Source organism: Condylura cristata, unplaced genomic scaffold, assembly GCF_000260355.1.
Source record: "Condylura cristata isolate star-nosed mole 26May11 unplaced genomic scaffold, ConCri1.0 scaffold00010, whole genome shotgun sequence".
NCBI classification, from domain to species: Eukaryota; Metazoa; Chordata; class Mammalia; order Eulipotyphla; family Talpidae; genus Condylura; species Condylura cristata.
Window position 1 is genome coordinate 19730185 of NW_004567111.1, and position 19833 is coordinate 19750017.

Below are 19833 nucleotides of genomic sequence, written 5' to 3' on the forward strand. Positions count from 1 at the left end.
TCAAGGTAAAAATTTGAAAAATTTTTTGACTAAGAAATTTCAAAGTGACTAATTTCTGATTGCATAGATAATATTCCTTTCTACTGTAACAGGTTGGTCCCCAGGGAAAAGGGAAGTTCCAGGTTCCCTTCCCTACCCAGGGGAGGGTGGAGCTGAGCAGGGAAGGAGAAAAGGCTAGAGAGAAGCTGGAGGAGGGAAGAAAAAAGGATTGAGAGCCAGAAGACTTGGAGGAGGCACATGGAGCAGAGAAAGGTGAAGAAGCTGCAATTGCTTTTTGGTCCAGGACAGGGTGAAACAGATGTGGGTGACAGACCCACGGGGAGGGTGACAGTGGCAGCAATGATCTTGATCTTGATTTTTATTTTGCCCTTTTCCTTCCAGACTTGTATGGTTGCTACTGACCCTTTTTGATGGGTCTCTGTCAGAAGGTGCTTTAGACTTGTGGTGGGCTTTTGGGCCTCAGTGACCCTGCTTTGGGTGAATCCTGCTTGGCTGGACATTTACCCACGAGGGGTCACATCGGATACTTGATTTAGAAACTATTTTCTTTGTCTCTTCTCGGTTGCACACTAATTGTTTTAAAGTTCCATTACATTAATGATCTGTAAAGAACAGCATCACTGAGCAGGAGTCTTACGGAAAAAGAGAAGCATAGTATTTTGTTTTAAATAAAAATGACAAAAATGAGCACAGGGAATTTTACTCTTTGAAAGATACTGTTAAGAAAATGAAAAGACCAAACCACTGGGGGATGATTTTGCAAAACATAACCAGCAAAGGACTTGTATCTAGAATATAAACCTCTAGAAAACAACTCAGTTTAAAAGATGGTAAATAACCTGAACCTGAAGAAGACTCATGGATGGCAAATGAGCCATGAAAAGGGCTCCCCACCACTGGTGGGACAGTCTCACGCTTTGGCGCTAGGCCTCTGGCAGCTCTCAAGTCCCCAAGCTCTCCCCTTTCCTTTTAGCACATCGGGGCAATCTGATCAAGTCCACAGACAATTTCTTCTGTCCCTTGTCGCCAAAGGAAATTTGAAACCTTACCAGCCTGGAGGACTAGAGAACTCCATCCCTCAACACAATAAAAATCCCAAACCACCATCAGCCTTCTTCACCATGCTTTATCCCAGACAAAGTTTAGGCCATTCTCCTGGGTGGAGTTTTCTCTATTTACTGTGTGAGCAATAAACTGTATTTCACAACCAGTGGTACTTCTGGACCCCAACACCCATAAATTCTTGAGGAAGGTAAGTGAAGGCTGTTGCCACCTGTACCTCGATGGAGTCTAGGCACTCATGCACTGGCATCAGGAACGTGCAGATTACACCAGTGGTGGCACTGTGCTAACAGAATTTCTGAATGGCTGAAAGTTTGACAACTCACAAACAGGAATTATGGGCAGGGATCTAAAAAAACTTTGCTAGACTGCTAGTAGAAATACAAAATGGTGTGGCCAGTGTGAACAGTCTGCCCATTTCTGATATCGTTAAAAATACAGCAAGACCCAGCAACCCTACTCTTGAGCGTTCACTCAGGAATGCACAGGGAAATTAAAAGCCTCTGCATGAATTCATTGTGGCTTCCTAACTGCCAAAAGCTAGACACCACCCATATGTCCTTCAAAGGGAATCTATAAATGGGTATACCTGCCCCAGGAATATTACTGAGCTATAGAGAAATGAAGTACTAATACAAACCACAACATGGAAAAGTCTGGAATGCACTGAGCTAAGTAAAAGAAGTAGGACTCAAAGCTGATGACATAGCATGATGCCATTTATAAAACATTCTCAAAGTGACAAAACCACTAGGACCTTTTATGTATGCAAACATGGGACATGGGAGGAGAGAGGTCACTACAAATGACACACAGGAAATGGGGTCTGGGGTGAAGAACTGCTGTTATCTTAAAATGGCAGTTGAGCAATTGTATGCGTTTGTCAGAATTCAGTAAGTAAAAGGGGTGAATTTCACTGTAGATGATACCTCAATTAAAAAAAAAGTTAAGCTGGGCCCTCTCTGGTGGCGCAGCAGGTTAAAGCACCGCACTGAGAAGCTAAAGCCACTTCCCCATGAGTTCGATTCCCGCCTGCCCAGGGGGTGACCACATGGCGTGGCAGACCTCTCCTGACCCGCCCACTGCTCCCCTCAGCAGAGTACTTCATCAATCTGCCTGATCTGTTCCCCACTCTATCTCTGGTGAAGCCTTTCACCTCCCCTGAACCTCTGGCCTGTACCCCAGTTCTGTATGTACAAATAAATCTTTAAAAAAAAAAAAAGTCAAGCAACAGCAATATGAAGTAGCTACCAGAGTGTGATAATAATTAGCTGTTGTAATAATTATATGATATAATTGATATATTAAGTGAACTAATATTAACAGAGTTAATACAGTAATAAACTTTTACTGAGAATTAAGAATTACCAAGACAATCTATTGATATGTCAGATTCTCCTATCTGACTCCTTCCTGAGTCAGTGGGTCAAGGGTGGGAGCTGAGAATCTATACTTTTTTTTTTAATTTATTTATTTATTTGCATACAGAACTGGGGTTCAGGTCAAAGGTGCAGGGGCAGTGTGAGTATTCACCAGGGACAGAGTGGGGAGCAGAACAGGCTGACAGACAAGTACACTGCTGAGGGGAACAGCAGGTGGGTCAGGAGAGGTCTGCCACGCCATGTGGGTCACCTCCCTGACTAGGAATCAAACTTATGCTAAAGAGGCTTTGGCTTCTTAGTGCTGTGCTTTAACTCACTGCACCACAATGGGGGACCCAGGAATCTATACTTTAAACAAGCATTCCAGATTGTTCTGATGCAGATGGCTCAGAGAATACCTTGAGGCTGTTACACAGCATTATCATAGCCAAAGCTGATACAAATACTTTTCTACCCTTTCTTCATCTGAGCAAGTCTTGCAGCTGCCCAAGGCATAGAACTCTAGCTGACAAAGCAGAAGCCAACATGTGTTGAAAACAAAAATAACTGTAAACAGAAGCGAACCTGCAGGAAGTGGAGGCAATAAACAATGACTATATACCCAGGGCTGTACAGGTCTTTTCCAAACTTCCAATTTCAAGAGAACTATGGATTTCAAGATAACCATCTGTTTAGTGTCCAGAAGAGCTTTAGCAAGTTGGAAAATCAAGGAAGAAACTGAATTGATAGATGAAACTTGAATAACTCAGAACAAAATTTGTTCACAGGACATCTAAATCACGGTTTAAGGCACATTTCAAACAGAAAAAAAGTAACCATGTTCTTATATTCATCTGCTCCATGTAGAGCCTAGAGTAGAAAGCTTATCTCGTGAGCCTTGCTAAGCTGCATGCCCACATGTAAACTGCCATAAGTAACTGCTGTCATTGGTGGAGGGACGTGAGAGGAATAAGGAAAATGCAAAGATGCGGAAATGACTGAAAAGCCCTTCACTCTGTAAACAGTGGCCCTACCTCACCTCCCTCACCTCGTCATGGAAGAGATTAATACACAGCTTCTATTAGGACACATCAGAAATCTAGCAACTTTCACAGTAAGATTTTCTGCAAGTTCAACAAATGTGACTAAATTATGTATTAAGCCTAAGATGGGCAAGTTATTTTGTATAGGTATCTGGTTTCTTTATTAACATATCCCAAACACTCACTCAGAAAAGCCACTGGCCCATTCTTGACTGAAAGTCAGAAGGAGAAGCACCCACGTATGCAAAAATCTGATGCCTGCAGATAAACCAACATTTCAGCCTCCACTGAAGATCCAGGTGCAAGTTAACAAAGCTTTTAACAACAGGTACCTAACCTTTGGGTCTCCACAATGCATTCTTTGGAGTCCAGAAATATGACTAGCCCCAGCATCTGCTCTCCTCTGGATACAGATAACATCGATGTTTCTTTTGGTCAAACTAACTTAGGAAACAGAAAGATATAAACTTACAGAAACCAGAAGCCCCCTGTCAAGAATAACTATACTTTTTTACAATCAATGAGTTCTATTGCTTTATTTCTGTTACACGTACGCTACTCTATAACAAGGCATGTGAACTAAATCTAAACTTGGATTGTTGGAGGAATTCTCACAAAGAACAACCTTTCCAGTTCTTCAAGAGTAAACTGTCTTTATCAGGCCTCCCTTTACCTAATAAACTCTTTGTCTATCTTTGAGATTTGCAGTCCAGTTAATATATTTAAGAATTTATTGGATAACTAAATATTATATAATGAAACTAATATACAATACACAAAATATGTCCAGTATTCAAAATCTGATTACAGATACTGGGAGGAATTAAGTGACATAGGCTAATGATAACGGAGAATAACTGTAATTTTAAAAACCCATTAGGTATACGTCTCTAACTAAACTTATTAGAGAAAATTTTGTGGAGAGAAAATTGTCATGGTCTGTATCTCCTGTTAACAGCCATACATTGCTCCAAATAGTCCAGTATTTAGGAGTCCTTAGTATTAGCTAATTTAGTATTAGCTATGTCTTTTGAATTAAACAAAATACTAAAAAATGACTCCAGGAAAAAAAGATATTTGGCTTTATTCTAAACCATAAATCAGGTCTTCACAGTTTTTTCTAAAAAAGAAAGTTAAGTCAGTCTTATCGCAGACACAAAAATAAAGTCATACTACCAGGATTTGATCGAAAACTAAAACTTCATGGCATTCATGTTCAAAGCTTCAACTAGAGGACCAAGTTACAATTTCAAACATCGAATAGGCAAAAAGCCCTTTAAGAAATGGTGCAATCATCAAAGAATAACCTCCTTAGGACAGAAAAGCACCACCTTTGAATAGTTGTTTTTGTTTTTAAAATAATGGGGGAGGGGGCATTTACCTTGCACCACTCTGGCTGGCTAAAAGCTTTAATAATGCAGCACCTTCTCATCTTTGTTAGCTAGTGAAACAAGATTTGAATTTCACATTCAATTGGTGGCTGCTGTGGAATGCATTAAATAAGGAATGTTTTATCCAGAACAGAACAAACTTAATCTTCAGGTGTGGATTGATACAAAGAGAAGGACATTCACAGAATTCAAAAGAGACTCAACACCTAACAAATTCCTGCTCCCTTGCCCTGGTGTTAGGTTACCCGTTAAGGTGCTGGGGTTCACTCCCTCTGCGGTCACAGAGACGTAGAAGGCTACTCCTGTTAATGTAAAGAAGCCAGCTTGGGGCGCTGGGTTTCTTTGTGGATAACTTTGACACTGAAGGGTAAGATCTGAAAACTCGTTTTTTTATTATTAGCAATAATGACATTAACAATCCTAGAGGAGAATGAGCAGCAATAGCCAGTGTTTCATTAAGGTAGTCAAATGTAAAGTCTGGAGGAAAAAATCACAAATATGAAAATTAATATCTATATCTGACAACATAATTTTATCCATCCATCCAGCACTTACCCAGCAGCCATGCTCCACGCAAGATGTTAAGGACACTGTTGACAAGAATGTTACTATATGTGACAGTGCATCAATATCTAATTAGCAACTTGATTTCCTATATGCAGTCTTTCACAGATCTGAGCAATTTTAGGGGAAACTTTGTAAAGTTTCTCACAAATTCTAGCTATTTATTTCTTCTGAGAAGCACTATGAAAATGACCGTGTGTGTCCGTGGTGGGGAAGGAGGCAAATGTTCATTTTAAGAGAAGCTTACAAATAGGAAAGGCCAACTTATAAAATGTTCATCAATTTTATGTTACAAACATCATGCATTTCAGGAATGAATAACTGGGGAACATTTAGGTACAGAACTTCTCTCAGAAATAATGCCCACCACCTCCAGGATTGTAGCAACTCAGACATCCTAAGATGTCTCACTGGTTCAAAATTCCATCATTGGCATAAAGGAGAGAATATCTTCCACAATACTGTCCTTGACTTAATTTTGGAAACGAATGAAAATCTTGAAATTAGGATGGGGGAAGGAGCCTAACTTCCTAAACAAGTTAATTTAAAAATCACTTCATGGGCCCTCCCTGGTGGTGCAGTGGGTTAAAGCACAGCACTAAGAAGCTAAAGCCACTTCAGCATGAGTTCCATCCCTGCCTGCCCCTGAAGTGACCCACATGGCACGCAGACCTCTCCTGACCCACCTGCTGTTCCCCTCAGCAGTGTACTTCATCAGTGGGCCTATTCTGCTCCTCACTCTGTCTCTGGTGAATCCTGTCACTGCCCCTGCACCTCTGGCCTGTACCCCAGTTCTGTATGCACAAATAAATAAATCTTTAAAAAAAAATCACTTCATGAGAATGTTTTACAATCAAAGGGCTAGCTTAAATTTGACTTACAGAAGACTTGATAACTGAAAGGAAATACAAGGTATGGAGAGTTTAGACCTTCTTCTGTTATAATTTAGCCTGAAGATAAAATTATAATTACTGAGTGAGAGAGAGAATTGCCATTCACTCTGAAACCACAGGTGAACTACAAACTATTTTCAGTGGCAGATTTAATACAATAGTGTCAATAAAGTGTTACTTCATGTTCTTTACCATTAACTCTTTAGTTTTTGGAGACTGGCTATGTCCTAGCCCTTACTCTAATCAGGATATTTTCCTTATGCTGAAACCAAATGGATCATTTCCTTTGAACCAGTTTTCTCTGCCTTTCATAGGCTAAAGCGCAACAAAGAAAACTAATGATTATGGTTTGAGATGTCATCAAATTTCAATCTACTTTTGTTTTTATTTTTTTATTTTATTTTTTTTAAAGATTTATTTATTTATGCATACAGAACTGGGGTACAGGCCAGAGGCTCGGGGCGGTGAGAGGCTTCACCAGAGACAGAGTGGGGAGCAGAACAGGCAGATCGACGAAGTACACTGCTGAGGGGAGCAGCGGGCAGGTCAGAAGAGGTCTACCACACCATGTGGTCACCTCCAGGGCAGGCGGGAATCGAACTCATGCGGAAGTGGCTTTAGCTTCTCAGTGCAGTGCTTTAACCCGCTGTGCCACCAGGGAGGGCCTCAATCTACTTTCGTATACACCCCAACTCTCAAGTATAACTGGGCAAGCCGACATAATAGGAATAAAAACTAGGAGTTAAGCCTTCCATTTAATTTCAGTCTCCCACTGGAAAGCCCCTCGGCTTTTGAGACTGCAAATATCTGCAAATATGGATGCATATCTACACTCACCTCTGCAACTAGACACTGGAACTTTTTCCAGCAGGGTTTTAACCTTAGTTATGTTTTTCTAGAAAGTTCACAGCAGCGTAGAAATGATTCTCAAAGGACAATCCATAATTACTTCCTGGATAGCTCAGAAATGCTGGACATGTGTCCTTATCCCTTCATTCAAGTAGGAAAGGCAGGAAAAGACCAAGTCTGTCCCTCTGCACTGGCAAAGCAAGGTCCATCCTTCTTAGGACTCATGGCTTGCTGTCCTCAGCACAAGAGTCTGAGCAATCTTTTCCTCTGGATGGACTAACATTCTTGTAAACATCAGGGCTCAGTTGGTGAAGAGGGAAGAATGAATATCACCTGAATTTTTGAGGTGATTTCAATAGGGTAGCCCTCTGAAGAGACAACGAAATTAGATTTCCAGTTCATACCTTACATGTAAGTTAATTACTAGAACAATAATGGGGCATGGGAGTCCACAAAATGGCCTAAAGACATTGGGAGAAATTTTACATTCTAAGAATGAGAAAGATCTCTATGATACAAAACCCAGAAACCATAGGATTCAATAATAGGCAACACATCGTTTCTTGAAAGTAAAAGGCAATCAAAATACAAACCAAACACAACTACCTACATCACAGACAAGGAGCCAATTCCCTTAAAAAATAACAAACTCTAACATAAAGAGGGAAGAATATGAAGAGTTAACAGAAAAAAGAACACAAATTGCTTTTAAACATATTAAGAAATGATCAATCTCGCTTTTCAGATAAACACAGAATCAAAATGAGACCTGAGCCCTCCCTGGTGGTGCAGTGGTTTAGGACTCAGCACTGCAAGTGAGCCACAGCCACTTCTGTGTGAGTTCGATCCCCACCCTGGCGGTGACCCACATGGTGCGGCAGACCTCTCCTGACGCACCTGCTGCTCCCCTCAGCAGTGTACTTCATCGATATGCCTGTCCTGCTCCCCACTCTGTCTCTGACGAATCATCTCACCGCCCCTGCACCTCAGACCTGCACCCCCAGTTCCGTATGCACAAATAAATATATAAATCTTTAAAAAATAATGAGGAGACCTTCATGTTTCTGACAAAGAAGAGGATGAGGGCTTCCATAGCTGGGGAGCATAACCTGGCAGGCCCTTGAGAAAGGAAGCAGGATTCAGCAGCTGAGGTCCATCCAATGTCTGTAACTGCACAAAATAACCTGTGCCAGTGTCACTCCTGGAAGTGTTGCTTTTTATTAGTTTTGAGATATATAGATTTATGCAGACTAAAGTGGGATACAGAACAGAGGTGCAGGGGGTGACAGGGTTCACCAGAGACACAGTGGGGAGCAAAATAGGCAGGTTGACTGAAATACACTGCTGAGGGGAGTAGTGGGTGAGGCAGGAGAGGTCTGCTGCGCCCTGTGGGTCACCTCCCTGGATGGGGATCAAACTCATGATGCAGTGGCCGCCAATAGCTTCCTAAGTGCTGCGCTTTAACCTGCTGTGCCACCAAGGAGGGCCTGGAAGTGTTGCTTCTAATTACAAATATCACTGTCTTCTTTTGAAATTTAAAGAAAACTTAAAAGCAGAGTGAATAAACGCAGTTGCTTTACTTGGTGAAATATAACAATCATAAATAACAGATTTCATGATAGACGATTGTGTAGATTAATGTGTGTACTTTGTTCCATTTGCATATTTTAAAAGTACGCGATGTATGAAATATGCAAGTTAGCCAAAGAATCCCACTTTCCCAGAAGCCATTTGAATGTTTCACTTATGACACTCAGCTAGAGGGCAGATCCCATCGAGCAGTGACAGCCCAGGGTGAAGTGGGGCTTTCCAGGAGGAGAGCCTGGCTATAGGCTGGCCACAGGGCCAGAACACCAACGCTGAGCAAGAGATTTTACTCCTTGGCAAAGAGCCTGAGTAGGATCCAAAAGGTCTTTACCACAAGTTTAACCAACGACAAATTCATTTCATAACAAATGTCCAATAATTGACTGTTGATGGAGAATTCACTTTCACTTAATCTTTAGTCAGATGTTTTCACTACTACCTATATTGTGGTACAGACATTTAACCGCTCACTAGGGCTAGAAGGAATAATCCTTTGGGCTAAGTGAGCTGGCTCCAGTGAAGGGTAAACACTAGGAAGCAGGAAAATATCTTTCTCTGAGTGAGAACATAAAAAAAAATTATAAAATGGAGCCACAATTGTTATTTTGTAAGTAGCCTTTAATTTTAAGGATCTGGGGATATGGGGATGAATTCACAAATTACAAAATCTCAATTTCTGACTTCATTTGTTGATCTGATTCCCTCATTAGTTTAGCCTGCTTTTCTCTATGTTAAGAAAAGCAGACCCAGTGGGCCAAGGAGTGGTATAGGCCATTTCATACAGCCCTACTTCTTCTGGACAACATTTTAAAGATTTTTCCCTGTTCTAAAGGCTTATAAAGGATAAACTTTAGGAAGCCAAGTGTACATAAAATGGCAATCCCCCCAGGGAACTGAGAATACCCAGATAAGGCTGCTAGGGAAACCTTGCACCAGATACGTTCTCTATACCCTTGGCTCTGGGATCACTGTTTCCACCAGTTGTGGCCTATCCCATATCCTGAAACCTCTGCCAGTGAGCCACACTAAGTCTCAACTACAATGCAGAGTACAATCAAAGCTACTATATGGAAAGAACACCCAACATAAGAAGAAACTAAATCCTTGCTGTCATAGGGAGCTCATAACCAACTTGGGATCAAAAGCTATGAATGCATGCATGCCAGCCCACACAAGTAGTCTCTAGAGCCTTACAACAGAGTAGCTTTTACAAAAAAAAAAAAAAAAAAAAACCCACAAAGAAGAAGAAAAATCCTCAGTACATAAGCACAAGAGGGATAGCGTGGTCAGTAGCCTGTGACAGATGAGAGATGAGACCAGGAGAGCAGACTCTGCTGTTCTTTTCTTCATCTTATTCCTATCATGCAATCTCACCTCACCTTATCATCCAGAATTCCTGAAAGAGAATTCTATACCCCCTATCCTTACCTCTGCATCTCCAATTTACTTCTCAGTGAACTCTGCTTTTTCCTCAACATTCTCTCTGAATTCACTCATTAAGTCACTAGTGAGCTCAAAATTTGTAAACAGAACTTTGTCATTTTTTTCTAAACCTTAATTTGGTCTGTTTATTTCAGTGTAAATATATGTAAGTCAAAAACCTTTCTGGAACTCTGATCTCCCCCCTAAAAATAACACACAAACACCAACAACCATAAAATACATAGAAGGAAATGAAGGGGAAATACTACATGATATTGGTTTCAGTGATTTCCTTGGAGTTGAAAACATCAGTACAGGTAACAAAAAAATACCAATTTTTAAAAATTAACCTTTCACAACCCTCCCTGGTGGTACAGTGGGTTAAAGCACAGCACTAAGAAGCTCAAGCCACTTCAGCATGAGTTCGATCCCTGCCCTGGAGGTGACCCACATGGCCTGGCAGGCCTCTCCTGACCTGCCCGGCTGCTCCCCTCAACAGTGTATTTTGTCAGTCTACCTCTTCTACTCTCCACTCTGTCTCTGGTGAATCCTCTCACCGCCCCTGCACCTCTGGCCTGTACCCCAGTTCTGTATACATAAATCTTTAAAAAAAAATAAAGAAATTTCTAATCCAAAGTAAATATGATCTCTTCCCATATAAAATTTACAAAATATCTACGTAACGACTTCCAAATATCCAGACTATATAAGGAACAGAGCTTAAGTACAGAAAGACAATCATAGTCTTTAATAAGATCAAAGAAAACAGATTTGTGTCTGAACTCTAGTTGGTTCGAAGATTGACCTCAATAAACATATATACATATATTGAAAGTTTCTGAAAGCTCCAAAATACTAAAAAAAAAATTACTTAAAAACCTAGCAGGATATCCCCACCAAAAAAGAATGAAAACAAACTTAAAACTATTATGAAGCATTTAGTGTAACTCATAGCAGCCATTTTGTCAAAATCAAACACTGTCAAAAAAAAAAAAAGGTATCATATACACATACCTGCTTCTCATAACACAATGCTAATTTAAACTAGTTAGTTGAAAACATGCTTTTTACCAGGTTTTGGGTCCCTCCGAGATGATTGTATTAAATAAGACTTGCCAGATTGGCTGCAGAAATACCTTATATTATTCTCTTTACAAAGGCAGAATGTGTAAAGATGAGGATTATGAGGTAAAGAAATACAGATCCACATAACAGGTGTCAATGTTTGAATATATTTAGGTGTCATTCAAGGACTAGAAAACTATTCTTTGGACCTCTATGATGAATAGGAAGCCAACCTGAGAGAAAGCCATATTCTAAGGCAAGAAGAAAAGAAATGAAAATATAGGCAACTTTTGAGATTTAAAAACAGTACTTCATTCATAGACTTCTTATATTCATCTTCCTCAATCCCATTTTGTGCATGGAAAAATAAAAAAAAAAAATACCTGAGGCAACCCTGGAGAATAGAATGTGAAATATAAAACAGCACCAGAAAAAGAATCCTGAAACAGGAAGAGCTTCAAGAGAATTTCTAGGAAGAAACTAGCTAAAAAGGATATCTACTTCTTAGATATCCTAAAGAATATCCAAAGAGTAGATACATTTTCTAAGTGGGTGAACTTATTTTACACTATCAGTGTGTCTAATTTGGAGAGTACTATTTCACTGTCGCTGTATCTAACATGATAAGAATTAAACGTCATAAATTTCTTTTAGATGTTCATAACAACTTTCAGGCACATGAATTTTTTTTAATTAAAACCAATATTTTTCAGCTATCAACCACAACTATAAAACAATTTTTTCCAAAAAAATAAAATAAGAATAGAAACACATGTAATAGCTATTGCTTTGCAAGATATTTAGAAAGATCCTTTCAAGGACCAGAGCTTATCTAAATCAGAATCAATCTGGTTATTGGATTCCAGATGCATCAAGCAATTAGTGAAAAAAAAAATTCATTTGGCAAATGTTAAAGCTGTAGCACAAGTACTTGGGAACAAAGATATTAAATTTTCCATAATCAGTATGTTATTTTATTTATTTTATATAAAAATGCATTAATACATCCTATTTCTAAAATTGAGAATTGATATGTTTTATTTCTTAAAATTTTGACATAAAAATCAGAAGTGCCCCTGAAACTAAAATATATCAGTATTCATCACTAGTACTAATGCATCACAGGATTTTTTTTTTTTTAACTTGGCTTTACTTGAACAAGTCCCATTTTGATTCTTAAAGGCAAACCAAGCAATGATTATATATGTAGTACAAAAAAAAATTCAAGTCATTTTTTTCCATTATACCTTAGGAAGAAGAATTTTATTGTTGGAGTTAGTTTTGTGACTGTTTTTTCCTTTCATTGATGTTCAGGACCTTTATCCTGTGTCTTTAACACAGCAACTCATAAATGACTAGTTTAAAGAAAATTAAAGGCCAGTCCAAAGCCATTTTATCTTAAGCCTAATGATGATAAGACTGGTAGGACTAGAATCACCAAGATGTTAAACAAAGGAGATAAAATATCAGCACTATATTTCAGTAAATTCAAAACTACTATATTCACTATTTTAAACTCTGAAAGTTGATACACACTAAACTCCAAAATTTCAATTTAAGACTATACTTAAAATTATACTGGACTAAAGATACAATCTCAAAAGAATAAAAGTTATGCCTGAACTTTAAAAAATGTCTGACCCTGGCCCTCCCTGGTGGCGCAGCCGGTTAAAGCACTACACTGAGAAGCTAAAGCCACTTCCGCATGAGTTCGATTCCCGCCTGCCCAGGAGGTGACCACATGGTGTGGCAGACCTCTCCTGACCCACCCGCTGCTCCCCTCAGCAGTGTATTTCGTCGATCTGCCTGTTCTGCTCCCCACTCTGTCTCTGGTGAAGCCTCTCACTGCTCTTCCACCTCTGCCTTGTACCCCAGTTCTGTATGCATAAATAAATAAATCTTTAAAAAAAAAATGTCTGACCCAACATTTTAAGTCCAAGCTGAAAATATAGACATTGCAGAGAAATCAAAGTTCGCTAAGTCTCCTATTTGGCAAGTGGAACACATTTAGTACATTTACGGTGATCACATAGCTGAGTCTGACTTTCATGCACCGGCATTTCTAAAGCTCACTGGTAATCTGAAATAACCTTGTCCCCTGCATAAGTTAGTCATCTCAGTTCCAGGAAAAGCTAATGAAAATCTTGGTGCCTTATTCAGTGGGAAAACATTGTTTAACCAGAAGATGTTACAAGAGCTCCTTTAAACTTTCAGCATAATCAAAACCAGGAACTTTACAGGGTGGTGGGTAAGGGTTTTGGGATAAGTAAAGAGAATAAGACATGACTAGCTTGTGAATTGGATCAGGCCTTGGATTTACCCCCTAAAATGATCTGGTTTCTTCACAGGGGTTTTTTCTTCTTTCTCATCGGCATATACCAGAAAATCAATGAATTAAATTGAATGTTTTTTTTTAAAAAAAAGGATATTTCATATAATGAACTATTATGACAAGCCAAAGGAAAATAAATTCAATTTATAATGTCATTAGGATTAAAATCAGAGTTCCTTGGTTCCACCATTTTGAAACTGTATAGAAGTCCTGTAAGTGGACTTCAGTTTCCTCGTCTGTAAAATGGTAACTTTACCTACCACTCCTAAGGGCAAAGAGTTCAGATGAGAAACTTTATAAACCCAAAAAAAGGAATAGCAATATGAAATGTGAACCTGGAACACTTAAATCAACAAATTGTCTTCCGTTACGTTAATCATTTTCTCCTTACTGCTTGGCTTTACCAGATGATTATAAAAATTAGTGCAATACTTTAAGAATATAAAGATACATGAAAAAGCAAAAATAGAAAAAGGAAGCTGAGTTATTTGTAGTCCCTATTAAATTATCAGTTTCTAAAAATGTCATGAGTCCAACATAAAATAACTTTTAGAACTTCATTTAGTGCAACGCACAATTAAGGATGAGTCAGGGTCGGCCCAAGTTAAACTGAGTCATTTTTCACTTAACACTAGAAAGGCAATTAAAATTTAAAAAATCAGTCCTAGTGGTGCAACAGGTTAAAGCACAGCACTGTGAAACTATCAACAGCCACTGCAGCATGAGTTTGATCCCCGCCCCGGGAGGTGACCACATGGTGTGGCAGACCTGTCCTGACCCACCCGCTACTCTCCTCAGCAGTGTGTTTCAGTCTTTCTACCTGTTCTGCTCCCCACTCTGTCCTGGTGAATCCTCTTAGCCTCCACACTTCTGGCCTATGCCCCAGTTCTTCTATGCATAAATAAATCTTTTTTTAATTTTTAAATCTTAAGCTATTAATTCTCTGTACAAACATTTATGATTGATGATTGCTAGCAGCAGAAAAGCACACACTTTTTTTTTTTAAGTATTCAACTGTAAAAGTAACTTTAATAATTACAACAATGTGGGAGATGCTGAAGAATCTGTACTAGGGCACAGGATTTTATGGGTTGTAAAGTATAAGGCAATAAAGTTGCTAAAATGTGAAAAACAAACTAAAGCATGGGAAGAGACGGGAACACCTGTTGCGATGCAGATGCGTTCTGACTATCAGTGGTTCTGGCACCAGAACATTCTCCAGCCTCCTGTATCCTGCCAGCAAGAAAGAGGGAAACTAGACACAGTGGGTGGAAATCTTGTATTAGCCACTGCTCATTCCTTAGTGCACACACACAGGGTCTTAGCTACCTTTTCTGGAATTTGACCCTTCTCCTTACTTCTGTAGTCCACATCTTCTGCATTCCTTCACTGCTCCAATTAAAACAGCTTTTTCCTTGCTGGATCTCACCCTCCCCTTCCACAAAGCAGATTTCACTACCATTTTGCAATAAGAAAACAATGCATCTAAGTTCAGGAACTCACTCAAGGTCACATGAATTTACAAACATTTATTCTTGTGACTTTGATTCTTGGCTGTCCAATGTCAAGAAGCTACTTATTCTGGCTCAATGAGTATTTGACAGTATTTGGTTTAGTGAACCTCAACCCCATGAAAGTAGACACGTTTGCCTACTAGGCTGTAGCCCACTATCTGTAGTACCTGGAAGATGAGTGCCCCATAAACAAATTTCTCAGAGAATATGCATAGTTTGTTTTTTTTTTTACAAGAATATTATAAACTACTACCTGTAATTTAAGAATCTAATAGAAAGAATGGACTTCTGGAGTCATATGAAATGCCAATGTAAATACAAGAAGAAATGGATTTTTAATCAATCTTAAACATTTTTACACATGACAGAATAAGAGAGGAAGCAACACAATTCATTTTTATGAGGCTAATAAAATTTCAGCTCCAACTCTAACCAAGGTCCAAAAGGAAAAATGCAAGGCTAATTCACTTAAGAATATAAATGAAAAAAAAAATCTAGAAAAATATCATGTAACAAAAGCTAACAAGAGCATTTTTACAGTCATCATTACAAAAGATTTATCCCAAGAAAGCAAAGTTAACTTTAATTTTTTAAATATTTTAAACATCCTTATTAATTCTTTTCACAGTACAGAATTTCTCCCAACAGGTATGGTCACCATAGTTTCCCCAACATCAAAGCATCCACAGTCCTCCCACCATAGTTCACCATGCTCTGCCCCCCGCTCCACTTCCTACTCTCCCCCTTTCTCTCCTATTTGCCTCCTGAATGTCCCAGATCTATGATCAGCTTTCAAGGGTTGGCCTTGTAGTTGTCTTTGTCTGATCTGTGTTTGGCTTCTCTTGATTCTACACATAAGTCAAACCACCCAGTATTTCTGTTTCCTGCTGGCTCACTTCACTTAGAATAGTCACTTCCAGTTCCATCCCTGTTGACACAAATGGCTTGAGTTTATATTTTTCACTGTGTAATATTCCACTGTGTATATGAGCCACATCTTGATCCACTCACCTGTCAAGGGCATTTAGCTTGATTCCTTGGTACCTTGGCTACTGTCAATAGCGCTGCTATAAACATAGGAGCGAGATTTCCTTTCCAATTAGTGTTTTTGTACTTTGGATGGATACCTAAAGTGGTACTAGTGGGCCATATGGTAGATTCATTTCAGTCCTTTTGAGGAATCGCTACACCGCTTTCCATAGAGACTAGACTAGTCTGCATTCCCACTAGCAGTGTAATAGGGCTCCTGATTCTTCAGAAAGTAGCTTAGTAATTTCTATCCCCAATGACAGCTTCTGTGAATTGGATATCAATTTTACTTGTTTTTTTAGTAAGGTTAGTATTTTTTCCAAATAAGGAGAAAAGAGAAATTCTATGAGTCAGTCATATCAAATCTTCCTCACATATTTCTACAGCATAATATATGTAGAATCAATTCATGAGTTTCCCTGTGCTAATCATCCACATTAACCTGCCCAAGAAAACCACTTGGTGATCAAAAGTGAATTGGATTTAAGCAAAAAGGTGTAACTGTGAAATCAAGTTGGAGTCCCAGTGTGACACAATGCCAGTCTCTCCTTTGACACCAGGACACCACGTCTCGGTGAGAATCAACCGGAAATTGTATTTTATCAGAGTCACAATCGCGCCTCAGTTCATGAATGAATCCTTTGAAGGAGGTTTCTCTTCATTATGATGTTCCCTAACAATGCCCAGAACATCAAGCTTCTCATAGCAAACTTTCTGTGCTGTTCAATTTTTCATATAACTCTAATTTCCAAACATACAGCACCTGACAGGAAAGGAAACAAGCAAAATAATAGTAGATAGAACTTCTCAAATAGTAAATAAAATTAGATTTTTAAAATCACATTATATAAAAAAAATATTGGGGGTGGGGGAAGTCTGGACTCAACAGAATTTCTCAGCTTCCATACTATTTGCACTTGCTGCCAGATAGATCTTTTGGTGCAGGAGTGACCTAAGTATTATAGGGTGGCTAACAGCACGTCTGACCTCTGCCCACTGGAAATCAGTAGCGCTTTCTGACAATCCGAAAGCTCGCTAGGTATTCCCGAAAGTCACCAGGGGACAAAAATACCCCTAGTTAAAAACAAATACTAACTCAGAAGAGTGTATATCATTTTGGGTCAAATTCACAAAGACTCATGTTAATAATCCAACAGGATGCATTGACTGTTGATTCAAGAAAAGAGGGGGAAATTTTTTTTGTAAATAAATAAAGGCAAAAAGAGGGAAAAGCAGGATCTTAAAGTCTAATCTTCGCAGGTAGGCACTCAGAAAGGATCCACTGTTCCAGTCCTCAATGAAGCTGGTTCAGAGCCAACAGAATTCATGTAACCTTTCCAAGAGCCACATTTTATATCCAAATGAAACTTGTTGGCTAGAATTTCTCTCCACTAGCTATAAACGTTCTATAGTCTACTAACCACCGGCTAAACACAGCATCTCAGAAACCATAACTATGACAACCCCTTTAGTGTACAAAATATGCCTGCATTTCTTCCCAAGTCAGAATCTAAGAGAAAATATGAGAGTGTGGGATGAGAACAGGTAGGGATGTGTCTCCTCACACCAGGGGAAAAGAGCAGAACAAAATGGAAAAGTTTCCTGCTAGTGTCCCAAGATGAAATAGAGATGAACTTCCCTCCCAAACAGAGTTGAACAAATTCCGCCCATACAAGGCAGCCCAGCCTCTGGATCTGAGCTACAATAAGCCAGAAATATAGCCAGATATCCAGGGTGGGGGGAGTGGGTGGGAGGAAGGTCAGCAACCAAGGAAAATCTTCCTGCCTCATACTGAGTTAGAAATACTAGAGGACTCAAGTAATGACTTGAGCAAAAAAAAAAAAAAAAAAAAAAAAAAAAAAACTATATAAGTCATTTAAAGCATATACCCCCCCAAATGCCCTTTGAACATATATATGTATATATATGTATACATATATACATATATATGTATGTGTATGTATGTGTGTTTAATCCATGAACTAAGAAGTATTAGTGATGAACTGAAGCATCACCAGTACAGCATCACAGAGTTCTCAAAGAAATGTCAATCACAGGGCAAAACTATAATGAGACAGAAATCATGAAAAGGCCTTTGGGGATAGCTGTGGGAGACCTAATTAATGCAAAGGGAGTCGCAAAACATGTGAGTATTAAACAAACGTCATAATATATGAGAAAATTTACATTTTCCAATTTAAAAAATACAAGAACAAATATAACAAGATTCTACACAAGAAGAATAGGCCACAATTAACTTGTCCTTTACAACAGTGGAAATGAGAAGACTGAGGAATAATTTACAAAATGTAAAGAAACAAAGTCTTCAGTCTATAACTTTTATGACCATACAAGCAATCACTCAAATATCAGATAAGAGAAATGCATTTTCAGATATTCAAGGGTTCAGAAATGTTTTAACCCAAAAAAGAATCTATGGAAAATATTTGAAAATTAAATAAAACTAAGCATGCATGAGAGGTTTTGAGGTAGGCAAGGAAGAAACAATGATAGACCAAGATTTTGAGTAAAGAGAATGGGATATATACTAATGTTAAATTAGGACTCTTGGGCCCTCCGTGGTGGCGCAGTAGGTTAAAGCGCATCACTAAAAAGCTAAAGTCACTTCTGCATGAGTTCAATAACCGCCCTCCCCGGAGGTGACCCACATGGCGTGGCAGACCTCTCCAGACTGCCTGTTGCTCCCCTCAGAGTGTACTTTGTTGACTGCCTGTTTTGCTCCCCACTCTGTCTCTGGTGAAACCTCTCACTGCCCCACACCTCTGGCCTGTACCCCAGTTCTGTATGAATAGATAAATAAATCGTAAAAAAAAAAAAGGACTCTTAAAGATCAAGATCTTGCAAGGGATGCGTGGGATACATACATGCATACATTCATACATATATACACACATACATACATATATAAATACAAAATCCAAGATCTTGCAAGGAAAATCATCAGTCCAGACCTAAAGTTGGACTGCACAGAAGAGAGGTAGGGAATAACTAAGCCCCTGAGTACATCTGCCCTCTCCCCAAACCCCATATAGCCTCTGGTTTTCCCGATTCAATCACACTCCTTCCTATACCAGAGGAGGCTAGTTCCTAAGGACTGCATCCTTTTAGCTATTTGGTCAGTTGGAGTCCATCTGGGTTTGGCTGATGGACGTGTGTTGGATGGAGACGAGAAAGAATAACAAAGGACTCAGAATATTTCTTCCCAACCCTTCCTACTGCCTTTCACAAAAATTTACAACAAAAATTTCCCTATGTCTGCTCTTCTCAAAGGCCTGAGATATTTTTCACTAGTTTTTAGTAACAGTTCTTTCTCTAACCTCAGTGACTCAGGAAGCTGCCTTTCCACGTAGCTAACTTCTGAAACCTGACATGAGAGTTGTGATGTTGTTTCTAGAATCCCAATATGTATTCCCTATTTCTTTTTTGTTTGAGGGCTGTGTAGCAATGATGAAAACAAGAAATATGTATTTTATATAAAAAAAATTCATCCAATGTGTGGAGAAAAAGGAACTCTCCTGCACTGCTAGTGGGAATGCAAACTAGTACAACCACTATAGAAAACTGTTTGGAGGTTCCTCAAACTGCTAAACATGGAGCTTCCCTACGACCCAGAAATCCCACTCCTAAGTATCTACCCAAAAGACACAAAAACACTGATTGAAAAAGATACTTGTACCCCCATGTTTATTGCTGCTTTATT